Source organism: Thalassophryne amazonica, chromosome 11 (genome assembly GCF_902500255.1).
Source record: "Thalassophryne amazonica chromosome 11, fThaAma1.1, whole genome shotgun sequence".
NCBI classification, from domain to species: domain Eukaryota; kingdom Metazoa; phylum Chordata; class Actinopteri; order Batrachoidiformes; family Batrachoididae; genus Thalassophryne; species Thalassophryne amazonica.
Genome location: NC_047113.1, coordinates 52,551,507 through 52,568,602, shown reverse-complemented (window position 1 = coordinate 52,568,602; position 17,096 = coordinate 52,551,507). Strand labels below are relative to the sequence as shown.

At 40.8% G+C, this 17,096-nt stretch overlaps 2 long non-coding RNA genes across 2 annotated transcripts in view; one reads left to right on the top strand and one right to left on the bottom strand.

The window, feature by feature from the left end:
- Positions 1–6,696: 6,696 nt before the first annotated feature.
- LOC117520346 lies at positions 6,697–12,624 on the top strand. Its single transcript, XR_004563617.1, has 5 exons — positions 6,697–6,708; positions 8,300–8,305; positions 10,505–10,510; positions 10,975–11,859; positions 11,957–12,624. It is a non-coding gene; the product is annotated as an uncharacterized LOC117520346 (long non-coding RNA).
- LOC117520348 overlaps positions 12,171–17,096 on the bottom strand; it is a 23,372-nt gene continuing 18,446 nt past the window's right edge. Inside the window, exon 2 of the long non-coding RNA XR_004563620.1 lies at positions 12,171–12,272. This is a non-coding gene — a long non-coding RNA (uncharacterized LOC117520348). The remainder of the gene's footprint in view (positions 12,273–17,096) is intronic.

Below are 17,096 nucleotides of genomic sequence, written 5' to 3'. Positions count from 1 at the left end.
TCTAGCTGCAGCATTTTGAATTAACTGAAGGCTTTTCAGAGAACTTTTAGGACAACCTGATAATAATGAATTACAATAGTCCAGCCTAGAGGAACTAAATGCATGAATTAGTTTTTCAGCATCACTCTGAGACAAGACCTTTCTAATTTTAGAGATATTGCGCAAATGCAAAAAAGCAGTCCTACATATTTGTTTAATATGCGCATTGAAGGACATATCCTGATCAAAAATGACTCCAAGATTTCTCACAGTATTACAGGAGGTCAGGGTAATGCCATCCAGAGTAAGGATCTGGTTAGACACCATGTTTCTAAGATTTGTGGGGCCAAGTACAATAACTTCAGTTTTATCTGAATTTAAAAGCAGGAAATTAGAGGTCATCCATGTCTTTATGTCTGTAAGACATTCCTGCAGTTTAACTAATTGGTGTGTGTCCTCTGGCTTCATGGATAGATAAAGCTGGGTATCATCTGCGTAACAATGAAAATTTAAGCAATGCCGTCTAATAATACTGCCTAAGTGAAGCATGTATAAAGTGAATAAAATTGGTCCTAGCACAGAACCTTGTGGAACTCCATAATTAACCTTAGTCTGTGAAGAAGACTCCCCATTTACATGAACAAATTGTAATCTGTTAGATAAATATGATTCAAACCACCGCAGCGCAGTGCCTTTAATACCTATGGCATGCTCTAATCTCTGTAATAAAATTTTATGGTCAACAGTATCAAAAGCAGCACTGAGGTCTAACAGAACAAGCACAGAGATGAGTCCACTGTCCGAGGCCATAAGAAGATCATTTGTAACCTTCTTTTTCCTGGTTCTTTCCCTCAGCCCCAACCAGTCTCAGCAGAAGACTGCCCCTCCCTGAGCCTGGTTCTGCTGGAGGTTTCTTCCTGTTAAGAGGGAGTTTTTCCTTCCCACTGTTGCCAAGTGCTTGCTCACAGGGGGTCGTTTTGACCGTTGGGTTTTTTCATGATTGTTGTATGGCCTTGCCTTACAATATAAAGCGCCTTGGGGCAACTGTTTGTTGTGATTTGGCGCTATATAAAAAAAAAGTTGATTGATTGATTGATTGATTCACTAATGCTGTTTCTGTACTATGATGAATTCTACAACCTGACTGAAACTCTTCAAATAGACCATTCCTCTGCAGATGATCAGTTAGCTGTTTTACAACTACCCTTTCAAGAATTTCTGAGAAAAAAGGAAGGTTGGAGATTGGTCAATAATTACCTAAGATAGCTGGGTCAAGTGATGGCTTTTTAAGTAATGGTTTAATTACTGCCACCTTAAAAGCCTGTGGTACATAGCCAACTAATAAAGATAGATTGATTATATTTAAGATCGAAGCATTAATTAATGGTAGGGCTTCCTTGAGCAGCCTGGTAGGAACGGGGTCTAATAGACATGTTGATGGTTTGGAGGAAGTAACTAATGAAAATAACTCAGACAGAACAATCGGAGAGAAAGAGTCTAACCAAATACCAGCATTACTGAAAGCAGCCAAAGATAACGATATGTCTTTGGGATGGTTATAAGTAATTTATTCTCTAATAGTTAAAATTTTATTAGCAAAGAAAGTCATGAAGTCATTACTAGTTAAAGTAAAAGGAATACTCGGCTCAATAGAGCTCTGACTCTTTGTCAGCCTGGCTACAGTGCTGAAAAGAAACCTGGGGTTGTTCTTATTTTCTTCAATTAGTGATGAGTAGTAAGATGTCATAGCTTTACAGAGGGCTTTTTTATAGAGCAACAAACTCTTTTTCCAGGCTGATTGAAGATCTTCTAAATTAGTGAGACACCATTTCCTCTCCAACTTACGGGTTATCTGCTTTAAGCTGCGAGTTTGTGAGTTATACCACGGAGTCAGGCACTTCTGATTTAAGGCTCTCTTTTTCAGACGAGCTACAGCATCCAAAGTTGTGCTCAATAAGGATGTAAAACTATTGACGCGATAATCTATCTCACTCACAGAGTTTAGGTAGCTACTCTGCATTGTGTTGGTATATGGCATTGGAGAACATAACAAAGAAGGAATCATATCCTTAAAACTAGTTACAGCACTTTCTGAAAGACTTCTACTGTAATGAAACCTATTCCCCACTGCTGGGTAGTCCATTAAAGTAAATGTAAATGTTATTAAGAAATGATCAGACAGAAGGGGGTTTTCAGGGAATACTGTTAAGTCTTCAATTTCCATACCATAAGTCAGAACAAGAGCTAAAGTATGGTTAAAGTGGTGAGTGGACTCATTTACATTTTGAGCGAAGCCAAATGAGTCTAATAATAGATTAAATGCAGTGTTGAGGCTGTCATTCTCAGCATCAATGTGGATGTTAAAATCGCCCACTATAATTATCTTATCTGAGCTAAGCACTAAGTCAGACAAAAGGTCTGAAAATTCACAGAGAAACTCACAGTAATGACCAGGTGGACGATAGATAACAAATAAAACTGGTTTTTGGGACTTCCAATTTGGATGGACAAGACTAAGAGTCAAGCTTTCAAATGAATTAAAGCTCTGTCTGTGTTTTTGATTAATCAATAAGCTGGAGTGGAAGATTGCTGCTAATCCTCCCCCTCGGCCTGTGCTACGAGCATTCTGACAGTTAGTGTGACTCGGGGGTGTTGACTCATTTAAACTAATATATTCATCCTGCTGTAACCAGGTTTCTGTAAGGCAGAATAAATCAATATGTTGATCAATTATTATATCATTTACTAACAGGGACTTAGAAGAGAGAGACCTAATGTTTAATAAACCACATTTAACTGTTTTAGTCTGTGGTGCAGTTGAAGGTGCTATATTATTTTTTCTTTTTGAATTTTTATGCTTAAATAGATTTTTACTGGTTGTTGGTGGTCTGGGAGCAGGCACCGCCTCTACGGGAATGGGGTATTGGGGGGATGGCAGGGGGAGAGAAGCTGCAGAGAGGTGTGTAAGACTACAACTCTGCTTCCTCTGCTTCTCTGATTCAGAGAATGTTAACACATATCATCTCTTTTGGAGCCAGTTTTCTTTAGGGCCCCTTCACACATAAAACGAAAGATGCAGAAACCGGAGGGATGTATGGTCGGACGGGCATGCATGCTACAGCAGCGACGGTTTAATGCATGCTGGTGTGCATGTATGAACACAGTGTGAGCTAGCTGGAACGTGTTGCACCACATCACACCGCTGTTGTGGAGGAAAAAACAAAACAAATCAGCTGGAATGTGTTGCACCACATCGTGCCTCTGCTGTGGAGAACAAAAAAAAAAAAAAACACACACACCATAAAAAACACCTCAATTTATTGAATCCCGCTCATCGAGCAGACAATATAAGTTTGAACTGTCTGTCATGACATGACATGAATAAAGCAGTGCACTCTTATCATGTCCACATCTGCTGGTCTGGCGTGTCCGGCCCGACACACGTGTCCTGTGAGCGGGGCAGGACACGCATGTGGAACAGAGCTCACGTGGGTGACGTGACATTCAGATCGTTGCGTGTTCACATGATCTGACGGTCCGTTTCACCTGGGACAGCATGTCAATGTGCGCTCTGTGTGCTCACTCACCGCAGCCTGTCGCAAAAGCGATATTTGTTTTTATGTATTTCCATGTGAGGACAGCAAGCAGACACACGTGCATCACAGTGGACAGTTGTAAGGTCATGTCATTCAAAACTCAGTATGTGTTCCCCAGCTGTGACGTCCGGGACCAGAGATCTTTACATCATTCATTAAGAAATACAAATAGTATGGCATGGTTCACAGTAACATACAGTATAACTCCTTCAGAGTTGACACAGGTGTCTTGGTGGCTTCATTCCCTAGTTTCCTGCTTGCACAGATGCTCAGTTTTTGAGAACTGCCTACTGCAGAAAGATTAACCATACAGTACCATACAGTTTGTGCTTCTTAGTGATAGAAATCCAAGAAGTCCAAGACATGTTCAGTGGCTTGGAATTGTTCATGTACATATCCCCATATCTGTCGAAAGAAAACTGTCTGTAAAAGTGATATATGAAATATATACTGCATTTTTCCAGAGTGTAAGTTCTGTTTTGTTACTGTTGGTAGGCCCTGCGATTTATACACCAGTGCGACTTACATACTGATACATCACACATTTGTTGTTAATGAGCAGCGTTGCCAAAGTAACTTTGAAAAGTTACTTTATTAGTTACTTTTTTAGTTGCTTTATACAGTTACTTTATACAGTTACTTCATTAGCAGCTTTATGCAATTACTTTAGTTTTCTCTGGGCCCCTCCCCAATCGGACCGGGAGTGACATGTTTAGCCGCATGTTCTCCTTGAATTGCTGGCTGTCTGAGTGGTGTCCAAAAAATGAGGTGGGCTTCATAGATAATTGGCAAAGCTTCTGGGAAAAACCTGGTCTTGTTAGGAGAGACGGCATCCATCCCACTTTGGATGGAGCAGCTCTCATTTCTAGAAATCTGGCCAATTTTCTTAAATCCTCCAAACTGTGACTATCCAGGGTTGGGACCAGGAAGCAGAGTTGTGTCTTACACACCTCTCTGCAGCTTCTCTCCCCCTGCCATACCCTCATTACCCCATCCCCGTAGAGACGGTGCCTGCTCCCAGACACCAGTAACCAGCAAAAATCTATTTAAGTATGAAATTCAAAAAGAAAAAACAATATAGCACCTTCAACTGCACCACAGACTAAACGTTAAATGTGGTCTATTAAACATTAGGTCTCTCTCTTCTAAGTCCCTGTTAGTAAAGATATAATAATTGATCAACATATTGATTTATTCTGCCTTACAGAAACCTGGTTACAGCAGGATGAATATGTTAGTTTAAATGAGTCAACTCCCCCGAGTCACACTAACTGCCAGAATGCTCGTAGCACGGGCCGAGGTGGAGGATTAGCAGCAATCTTCCATTCCAGCTTATTAATTAATCAAAAACCAGACAGAGCTTTAATTCATTTGAAAGCTCGACTCTTAGTCTTGTCCATCCAAATTGGAAAGTCCCAAAACCAGTTTTATTTGTTGTTATCTATCGTCCACCTGGTCGTTACTGTGAGTTTCTCTGTGAATTTTCAGAACCTTTTGTCTGACTTAGTGCTTAGCTCAGATAAGATAATTATAGTGGGCGATTTTAACATCCACACAGATGCTGAGAATGACAGCCTCAACACTGCATTTAATCTATTATGGACTCTATTGGCTGTGCTCAAAATGTAAATGAGTCCACCCACCACTTTAATCATATCTTAGATCTTGTTCTGTCTTATGGTATGGAAATTGAAGACTTAACAGTATTCCCTGAAAACTCCCTTCTGTCTGATCATTTCTTAATAACATTTACATTTACTCTGATGGACTACCCAGCAGTGGGGAATAAGTTTCATTACACTAGAAGTCTTTCAGAAACCGCTGTAACTAGGTTTAAGGATATGATTCCTTCTTTATGTTCTCTAATGCCATATACCAACACAGTGCAGAGTAGCTACCTAAACTCTGTAAGTGAGATAGAGTATCTCGTCAATAGTTTTACATCCTCATTGAAGACAACTTTGAATGCTGTAGCTCCTCTGAAAAAGAGAGCTTTAAATCAGAAGTGCCTGACTCCATGGTATAACTCACAAACTCACAGCTTAAAGCAGATAATCCGTAAGTTGGAGAGGAAATGGCATCTCACTAATTTAGAAGATCTTCACTTAGCCTGGAAAAAGAGTCTGTTGCTCTATAAAAAAGCCCTCTGTAAAGCTAGGACATCTTATTACTCATCACTAATTGAAGAAAATAAGAACAACCCCAGGTTTCTTTTCAGCACTGTAGCCAGGCTGACAAAGAGTCAGAGCTCTATTGAGCTGAGTATTCCTTTAACTTTAACTAGTAATGACTTCATGACTTTCTTTGCTAATAAAATTTTAACTATTAGAGAAAAAATTACTCATAACCATGCCAAAGACGTATCATTATCTTTGGCTGCTTTCAGTGATGCCGGTATTTGGTTAGACTCTTTCTCTCAGATTGTTCTGTCTGAGTTATTTTCATTAGTTACTTCATCCAAACCATCAACATGTTTATTAGACCCCATTCCTACCAGGCTGCTCAAGGAAGCCCTACCATTATTTAATGCTTTGATCTTAAATATGATCAATCTATCTTTATTAGTTGGCTATGTACCACAGGCTTTTAAGGTGGCAGTAATTAAACCATTACTTAAAAAGCCATCACTTGACCCAGCTATCTTAGCTAATTATAGGCCAATCTCCAATCTTCCTTTTCTCTCAAAAATTCTTGAAAGGGTAGTTGTAAAACAGCTAACTGATCATCTGCAGAGGAATGATCTATTTGAAGAGTTTCAGTCAGGTTTTAGAATTCATCATAGTACAGAAACAGCATTAGTGAAGGTTACAAATGATCTTCTTATGGCCTCGGACAGTGGACTCATCTCTGTGCTTGTTCTGTTAGACCTCAGTGTCTGCTTTGATACTGTTGACCATAAAATTTTATTACAGAGATTAGAGCATGCCATAGGTATTAAGGCACTGCGCTGCGGTGGTTTTGAATCATATTTATCTAATAGATTACAATTTTTTCATGTAAATGGGGAATCTTCTTCACAGACTAAGTGTTATGTGTCGACGCGGGTTGAGGAGCGGACCTGCGTCTGACTGAACCCAGCGCCAAACAACCAGAAAGCGGGTTCCAATAACAAAACAATTTATTTTCCCCCTTCGTGCAATACAAAGTGTACAAACATAAAATGCGTCTGTCTGGTGGAGTGAAGGATGGCACGCTCTCCAGCGCCCAAAAGGATCGAAGCCCGGCGCTTCTGGACCCACGTTCACGCCAAACACCCCCCAGGTAAATGGTAAATGGACTGCATTTATATAGCGCTTTTCCATCTGCATCAGACGCTCAAAGCGCTTTACAATTATGCCTCACATTCACCCCGATGTCAGGGTGCTGCCATACAAGGTGCTCACTACACACCGGGAGCAATAGGGGATTAAAGGCCTTGCCCAAGGGCCTTTAGTAATTTTCCAGTCAGGCGGGGATTTGAACCCATGATCTTCTGGAATCAAGCCCAACACCTTAACCACTAGACCATCACCTCCCCTAAACTTGGGGAGGTGGACACGACAAACCGACTCTGCGAAGGATAGAAAAGGTGAGTTAAGTCAGCAGCTACGACTAATATCCTTCAAAGGCACACACTATCAGCAACACATTCAGGTCTGAATTTAAGCTTTATATAAATGAGCAGCTTCTCACAACAGGTGGAGGATCATCTGTCCGCACGCCACGGCCGTGAGAAGCGAGCTGCACAATTCTCATCAATATTCACATATACTGCATAACAAAATACCAAATTACTGTTAACAATTATTCAGACAATCAAATCACCTCTGATGTGTGCTGACAGCATGTGTCCCTCACCTGTCCTCCTTCACAGGCACGATGTGTCAAACCCAGGCGCGGTCCTCAGCGTCTCACAAACGAACATCACAAGGTCGAGTTCCCGGCAATTCTGCTTGAATCACACATGGCTTAAATGCAGAACGCCATCTCATTATCTGCTTCAGCTGAAAGTCTTTAAGGTTGCACGTGAGCACCATCCACAGGTGCTGCACATCACGTTGATGAGGGTGAAGGACTCTTCTGCCAGCACCTTCTCCACAGACAATAAATCAGTTTGCACACCACCTGGAGAGCAAAGAAAAGAAAAGAACACCCAAATGTCCAGCCAAACCCCCCAACACACAACACTAAGGTTAATTACGGAGTTCCACAAGGTTCTGTGCTAGGACCAATTTTATTCACTTTATACATGCTTCCCTTAGGCCAGTATTATTAGATGGCATTGCTTAATTTTCATTGTTACGCAGATGATACCCAGCTTTATCTATCCATGAAGCCAGAGGACACACACCCAATTAGCTAAGCTGCAGGATTGTCTTACAGACATAAAGACATGGATGACCTCTAATTTTCTGCTTTTAAACTCAGATAAAACTGAAGTTATTGTACTTGGCCCCACAAATCTTAGAAACATGGTGTCTAACCAGATCCTTACTCTGGATGGCATTACCCTGACCTCTAGTAATACTGTGAGAAATCTTGGAGTCATTTTTGATCAGATATGTCATTCAAAGTGCATATTAAACAAATATGTAGGACTGCTTTTTTGCATTACGCAATATCTCTAAAATTAGAAAGGTCTTGTCTCAGAGTGATGCTGAAAAACTAATTCATGCATTTATTTCCTCTAGGCTGGACTATTGTAATTCATTATTATCAGGTTGTCCTAAAAGTTCCCTGAAAAGCCTTCAGTTAATTCAAAATGCTACAGCTAGAGTACTAACGGGGATAGAAGGAGAGAGCATATCTCACCCATATTGGCCTCTCTTCATTGGCTTCCTGTTAATTCTAGAATAGAATTTAAAATTCTTCTTCTTACTTATAAGGTTTTGAATAATCAGGTCCCATCTTATCTTAGGGACCTCATAGTACCATATCACCCCAATAGAGCGCTTCGCTCTCAGACTGCAGGCTTAGTTATGCCTTAGTTATGCTGCTATAGACCTTAGACTGCTGGGGGGTTCCCATGATGCACTGAGTGTTTCTTTCTCTTTTTTGCTCTGTATGCACCACTCTGCATTTAATCATTAGTGATTGATCTCTGCTCCCCTCCACAGCATGTCTTTTTCCTGGTTCTCTCCCTCAGCCCCAACCAGTCCCAGCAGAAGACTGCCCCTCCCTGAGCCTGGTTCTGCTGGAGGTTTCTTCCTGTGAAAAGGGAGTTTTTCCTTCCCACTGTCGCCAAGTGTTTGCTCACAGGGGGTCGTTTTGACCGTTGGGGTTTTTTCATAATTATTGTATGGCCTTGCCTTACAATATAAAGCACCTTGGGGCAACTGTTTGTTGTGATTTGGCGCTATATAAATAAAATTGATTGATTGATTGACTGACTTTATTAGAAGCTGCCGACAACTCGCACCTAATAAGTAATGTAATAAGTAACTAGTAATCTAACTTGGTTACTCTTAAGATTGAGTAATCAGCAAAGTAACTAATCAGCAAATTAATTAACTTTTACTATTCAGAGTACTCAATCTTAAAAATAACCAAGTTAGATTACTAGTTGCTTTATTAGTTACATTCAGCAGCTGCCGACAAATGGTCCGCAGCTGCTAATGAAGTAATTGTATAAAGTAACTGTAAAATATAAGTATGACTTATATATGGATTTTTCCTCTTCAAATGGCATTTTTTAACTGGTGTGACTTAAATTCTGGTGTGACGTATACTCTGAAAAATATGGTACTTGCACTCCGGGTATGAGCAAACCACGAAACATCGCGCTGACAGGCAGGCATGCACGATGATGGTGCAACGGTTCATGCACGCAGTGGTGTCTTTTGAGCAGGAGCACAGTGCAAGCAGCTGCAGCTGCTCGCACTGTATTCCATGGGACGAGGTGCACCACATTGTGCCGCTGATGTGGAATAAATAAAAAAATAAAAACCAGCTGGTACATGTGGAACCACATCACGCCGCTGCTGTGGAAAAAAAAATAAAAATACATACCACCCACAGGATTCATACCTGCACTTTACTGATTGCCAGCCTGAAACTTTACCACTGAGCTACCATCACTGGACTATAAACAATGCAGGAAAATGCCTGAAATCAACAGAGATGGATGTATTTAAAAAATAAATAAAACCACATACCATAAAAAAAACACAGCATTTCATTGTATCCCTCTTATCAAGTATGATCCATCTGTTCCTCTGTAGATGACCCATGGTCACAGATGTACAGTCATGAAATGACATGAATGAGAAGCAGGGTGCTCTTATCATGGCTACATCTGCTGGCGCCATGTTCAGCCGGCCCACCACGTGTGTCCTGCCTGACACGCATGTCTTGTGGATGGCACACCGCAGGACTAATACCACATCATGTTGAACAGAGCTCACATGGGCAATGTGACAGTCAGATCGCCCGCTACGTGTTATGATCTGATGGTTCATTTCAACCTTGGGGCAGCCTGTCAATGTGCATGACGTGTGCGCACTCACTTGCTGTGGCCCGTCGCCACGGCAGTATGTTTTTATTTATGTCCACCGTGAGGACATCAAGCAAACACACACGCGTCACAGTGGGCAGTTGTTAGTCCATTGTCCCGTCCAAACACCAGTATGTGTTGTCCAGCTGTGACGTCCAGATCCATAGCTCCCCACAGCTGCTCCTGTCGGCAGCTACACCTCCGGTCAGTTTAGGCGCCACACACCAACTCACTGTGTCTGTTTGCAAAGGCCACACTCGAGGAGCACTTAGACAAATTTCACATCCAGCTGTGAAAGTGATTGGCTGCAGACTGTTGTCGTGTTTAATAGTACGACTGGCCACAAGTGCCATGCGAGCGTTGTTAGATGTGCGTGTGCGTCATCTGGAATTTGGCAACACCTGCTGAGAGAGTGTTTGATGGGTTTGTAGCAACAGGTGTATGGAGGGGCGTTGAGGGCGGCGTTACAATTTTACACGTTTTGCATGCAATTCCTGCTTCATACGCACTTCATGCGCAATTCCACCAAATTCGCACTTAAGTTTGTCCAGTTACTTATTGGGCTCCACAATTGAAGGGACTATGTATAATAAATGAATATGATATTTTTGTTAAACCCCTTGAATTCAACCAGTCTACACTACAACCACGTCTTGCTTAATTGTCCAAATACTTATGAACTTGACTGCACATGGGTAGAGGTACACAGTCCATCAGCACACATGCCATCTTAAATTTGCCCATAAATTTAAAGCGGCACTTTGTTGTCACAGTGTCAACAGTAGCTAATGTTACTATTACTGTTGGATTGAATTGGTATTGAGAGCTGCTGGAATTTGCCGTTTCTCAACGCCTTTCTGAAGTTTTCATGCAAGCAAGGCGACACTGGTGTCAAGCCAGTTGTTCTGAGGCTTTTTTACCCCTCAGCATATTTTTAACCTCAGATAATGTTTTCCACCCAAGTTCTTTCTTCCATTTCAGAAATGGCGCCTATATGTTTATTTAGAGTGCGGCACAGACGCCTCACACCATCTCAATCTGTGTCAGCCTGCACGCCGTGTACACTCATAAGAAGTTAGTGTCTGTTTTTGCTGTATAGAATTATCACCTCTTAACTATATGACATTTGTGGTGAGGGAAAAACAATCATGGCACAGACGGAGTGGAGGTGGGGTGGCATTTGTCAGAACTCTCATTGGGGTTCAAATGCAGAAACACGTTTTATTTTTGTAACTGAATAATCTATTCAAGGACCCCAAGTTTTGTTGTTGTTGTTTTTACCCCTCCTCCAACTGTCAGGGCACCATTCATCAGAAAAAAGCTGAAAGTCAGTTCCCCACCCACAGTCCTTCTGTAAGTTGTTGAGGTTTGAGCTGATTTCAGACACAACGCGACCTTTGACCTCAAGCCGTCACATCATCCAAAATTCTTCACCATATCAGAACGGTGATCTGCAGCTGTCACACAAGGCTGTTTTGTTCCACCTGATTGAGACGTTAACCTTCAACGCATCCACTCAATCTTCAGAGTCTGACTTTTCTCTTCTGCCTCTTCCCTGTTCTCCTCCTGCTGCTTCTTCTTCTTCTCCCCTTTTCCTCGATCTGTCTTCGCCAGCAGTCTGCACAGTGAGGATGTCAAAACATTAGAGAGTGCCGGCGCTGATAATGAAGCACAGAGGTGGTCTGAGGCGCAGCAGCTGGAGCAGAGGAGTAAGGTAGATTAGGATAATTACCTGGCCACGGGGCACGATGAGAAAGATGTCACACTTCCTGCGGGCCTCAATCAGCGAAGGAGTAAGTGGAGAATAATCAGGTGCAACTCCTTTCTGGTGCAGGAAAGAATAAAGAAAGTCATTGCAATTATTTCTAATGGTGAAAATGAAGATTTTTTTATTTTGTATTGATGGCAGCCCATCCTGCAGATGTTTGCAGTGTTCTCGCACGTCCTAAATATCCACGCTGACGGAGACTTTGAAGAGCCTCTGAGGTCAGGTTTTAAATTATGATCTGCACCCACACTCCTGTAAATCCATTTTCCACACAATGCATTTCAAATCAAAGCAGCGTCACATAACACGCCTAAGGAAACATTAAGCCATAGTGTGTTACTTTCATGTATGATAGCATAGCCCCTGTTTGCTTTGATGTGCTCACTTTTTTTTTAGTGCTTTATTAATAATAACACACTGGTTCCTTCTCAAACCAACTCCTGGTGCTCCTCACTCTCTCTCTCTCTTTCTGCCTGAACTTCATCCCTTACTGCTTCCAAGCATCTGTCCCTTCATCCCTCCCCAGCCCCTGAGCCTCGCTTTCTGATTGGCTTCTTTGAATTTCTGGGGTGTGGGGTGTGGGTTGGGGAGGTTAAAGGCAGCGACGTGGGGCTCTACATGAAGCGAGAGCCGAAAACCTATCAGAGGGCAGAGTGCACCGAGTGCTGCCTCTCCATTGGCTACTGTGAAACTCAGACATGTCTTCATTTCTTCCAGCCATCCTCTCTCTGAGTGCTTTCATTTCTGCACCCAGGGAGGGAAGCCTGGGGGAAGGTGGGGTGGTGGTGGTGGTGGTGGTGGGCTTGTTTAAAGTGTGTGTGTGTGTGTGTGTGTGTGTGTGTGTGTGCATGTATGTTTGTTTGCCTGCATGTTCCTTGCTGTAAACATCTGAGAAATACAGACAGATGAGTGTGTACACACTGATAGCACCCACCTCCCATAAAGCCAAAAATAAATAAATAAATAAAAATATTGGAGCAGCATTCGGATGTTTGGTGCAGTGTCATTGCAGCTAAATCATCACAAGTGATGTTGCAAATGAAGCTGCGTGTGAATACCGTTTAAAATTACAGTACAGTCCTCATATTATTGCATCTTCATTTAAAACACATCACCATGTATTTTGCACTGCAGGAAAAAAGAAATGTCTCCTCGAAAATGAAAACAAAAAACACATGGCTTGATTTTGACAGTGTGTTGTTGGATCACTGGACGCATGTGCATGTGCGTATTTCTGCGTGTGTGTGTGTGTGTGTGCATGTGCATGCATGTGTCTTCACAAATACAGCACACAAAACATGTTTCTCTGCCCTTATTTGCTGTTCACGCATCAGACCAAACTATCTGACATGTTACACGCAGCATCTCTATGTTTGTCCATCTCCATTACCATCTGAAATAATAATAATACTTGTAATACTGTAATGTTACTACTAATAATCCATCGATCTATCCATTTTCTATGCCCACTTACTCCAGTGTTGGGGGTGGGGGGGGTGGGGGTGGAGTCTATGCCAGCAGTCATAGGATGTGAGGCAGGTTACACTCTGGACAGGACGCCAGTCTGTCGCAGGGCCACATATATACAAAACAAACACATTCACATCCACACACACACATATGGACAATCAAAGTTTCCAGTTTGCCTAACCTCCATGTCTGTGGATGTGGGAGGAAGCCGGAGCACCTGGAGGGACCCCATATAAACACGGGGAAAACATAAAAACTCCACACAGAAAGGCCACAGGTGGGAATCGATCCCCTGACCTTCTTGCTGTGAGGCAACGGTGCTAACCACTAATCCACTGTGCACTGCTACTGGTACTACTACTGCTGGTACTACAATTACTACAACTACTACTAATAATAATGTAAGTCCTAATAGGACCTGAGGTCCTATTAGGTTTCCTTGGTATGAAGTAGATGAGAGTCAGTGACTCCTTATAGACAAGATCCTAGTCCATTGCAGTTTACTTCCCAGGCAAGACTGGTACCCATTTACAGGTGGACGGAATGAGACAATGCAGATACGTGTCTTGTCCTCAGACAGAAACAGGTAGCACAAGCAGGATTCAAACCCAGGTCTTCATATTGGCAAGCCAGCTCCTTATGCTACTCTGCAACAATAATAATAATAATAACTAGAAGCACTCAGAGAGTGCAAACCTCCGCCAAGGCCATGGGGTCACTGACGCCATAACATCTACACGCCGTGGAATCATTGAACCTAAAAAAATCTAACAATGATGTTTGCTCAGTAGTAAAAAAAGTTTCATCTGCTGTGACTGGATAGCATGTATCCTTAGAGCTTGGCATCACAGTTTATTGCAACTTGCACCTTTCCCAGAAGCTATTGTCATCTGAGCTCTGATATTGATATTGCATGTGCTTATAGACAAAAACAAATAAGAGACAAAATTCAATTTATTATTCAACTAAACTGCAAATATATGAATTTTTTAACATTTATGAAACACTTCTCTAAACAAGGCCATAGGGTCACTGACCCTAAAGAGATTTCCTCCTTGGCACAGTGATCTATTCAACAATTCAGTGTTACAACCAAAACTATGATACATACACTTTTCTTTCCTTTATATTTGACATTCTTGACCATGAAAACATACCACTAGAACTTGGAATCACTTTTATGTCTTTATTAGTTCAAAAGTTATTGTATAAAAACGATTTTTCGGTAATGGCAGTTTTCTTCTGGCTCTAGCTCCATAACATTTGAAGCTACATCAAATCTGATGACACCTTACTGAATCAGTACAGATTCACCTACAATTTGGTGTTAGTTTTGCATCTCTAGCTTCATTTGTCACCTCAAACTGACACATTTTCTATTTTCCCTATATTTTTACATATTCTGGATCACCAGATCCAGAATCCGGATCCGATCATCACCAAACGTTGTTGTTTGATAGAACATTTGACTATGTTACACCCTAATTTTTTTCAAGCCTTTCTGCCTTGTTTTTGTGGCATTAGAAACTAGAATGTCAAAATTCCCCCTATCCCGCAATGGTGAAGAATCCTTAAAAAAAATTCCTGGATCCGGATCGTGATCCGGATCACCACTAAAATTTAATCACTTTTTCCTCTTGTCATTTCCAACCACTCCACAAAATTTCATCAAAATCCGTTCAAAACCTTTTGAGTTATCCTGCTGACAAACAGACAGACAAACAAACAAACACGACCGAAAACATAACCTCCTTGGCGGAGGTAATAATAATAATAAGAGCAATCAGACATTTCTGACGTCCCCCAATCTGGATATGGATCACCTCCACCTGTGCAAGAAGAAGAGTGAGGAAAGCCACCAAGACATGAGGAGGATTTTCTTATAAAGAAGGCCTGAAAGTTCAGCTACAATTTGCCAGAAGTTACATCTGAGATGCAAGCCTAGATCTGATGTTTTGGTGAAAGAAAATCTTCCTCCGTGTCACTTCATCATGAATCTGTATAACTGGGGATACAAAATGCAAAACATGAACTATGCACATTTTCTCCAATCACAGCCACAGAAGCCTGTAACTTCTTCTGGGTTGTCTGGGTGTCTTGGTGGCTTTTCTCACTCTTCTCCTTCTTGCACATTCACTCAGTTTTTGAGAATGACCTACTCCACACAGATTTACCATAGAGTGCCATACTGTTTGTATTTCTTCATAATCGATGTAAATAAAGTTCAAGACATAGTCAGTGACTTGGAAATGTTCATGTATCCATCCCCTGACTTGTCTGAAGAAAACTAGCAATAAAACTGATTATTTGCAGGTATTATACCAAAGTGTTCCATTACTTATGTACTGCAACATTCTGGCTATTATATTTTTAATTAATTTATATCACGTTGTAGACATTTGCTTTCAGTTTGAGTTTAAGGAAGATAATTTTAGATTTTTTTTTTTCATTTTTTGTATTTTTACATCAACCAAGGACGTAATAAAATCATCTGTGTTTGTCTGACTGTTAGCAAGATTACATCAAAACTACTGCACAGATTTTGACAAACTTTACACCACAGATAGATATTAGGCTATGGAAGAACCCATTGGATTTTGGAGGTGATCCAAATCTGGATTCTGGATCACCGGATTTTAGCACTTTGAGATTCTATGGAATATAAAGTGTGTTACAAATAAAATGTATTATTATTATTATTATTATTATTATTATTATTATTATTATTATTATCAAGTTTCACTTTATATAGGCTTTGAAGGATTACTTTTCGCAGGATTACGTCAAAACTACTGCACGGATTTTAACCAAATTTGCAGCACAGATAGGTATTAGTACATGGAAGACTCCACTGAATTTAGGTGGTGATCAGATTCTGGATTAAGATTCACTTTATATAGGCTTTGAAAGATCATGTCAAAACCACTTCACGGATTCTCATCAAATTTTCACTACAGATAGATATTAGGCCATGGAGGTCTCCCCTGAATTTTGAAGGTGATTTGCATCCGGATTGGCTGACGCCAGAAAGCTGTGTTTGCTCTGTTTGTATTTGAAACGGCATAAACAAATTAAAATGTGTAAAATACCAAGTGTTCCAATACTTTTGGAGGGCACTGTAAATTAGATGTGATCAAATGTCAGGAGTATGTATTTAGTTCATGCACTTGAGTCAATTTTTTTTGTGGTGTTGTCAGGTTTTGTTTTTCAACTTTTCAGTTTCTGAATTCTTTTTCAGATACTTTTCACATAACATTTATCTTTGCTGTGCACAATTTGTCATTGCTTTTTGGCACTTGATTTCCAACTGATAACTGTAAGACAGACAAACAGGCATAAAATTGGAACCTCCATCTACTTTTGGTGGTGTTGGTAAATCCACAACAGAAAAATGAGAGTGACTGAGGCACGTTTGATTGAGATATAATGCAAAATGTACATCAAATGGACTTTTCAATATTAAATTCAAATGTCCACAAAATCCACAATCTGGATCAGATCTGGATCAAACTTTGTTAGGCGATACTGAGTGCCAGTCTGCACTTCATTTTCAAATATGAGAGTGATTAGGGCAAGTTTGATTAAGATATAATGTAAGATATACATTAAATGGGGTTTTCAGTGTTAAATTTAAATGGCCACAAAATCTGTAATCTGGATCAGATCTGGATCAAACTCTGTTGATAAAGGGTACCATCCTACATAATGCTCTCAAAATTTTCAATTTCAATTTATTTTAATTTACGTAGCACTAAATCACAACAGAGTTGGCTCAAGGCGCTTCACACAAGTAAGGTCTAACCTTACTAAA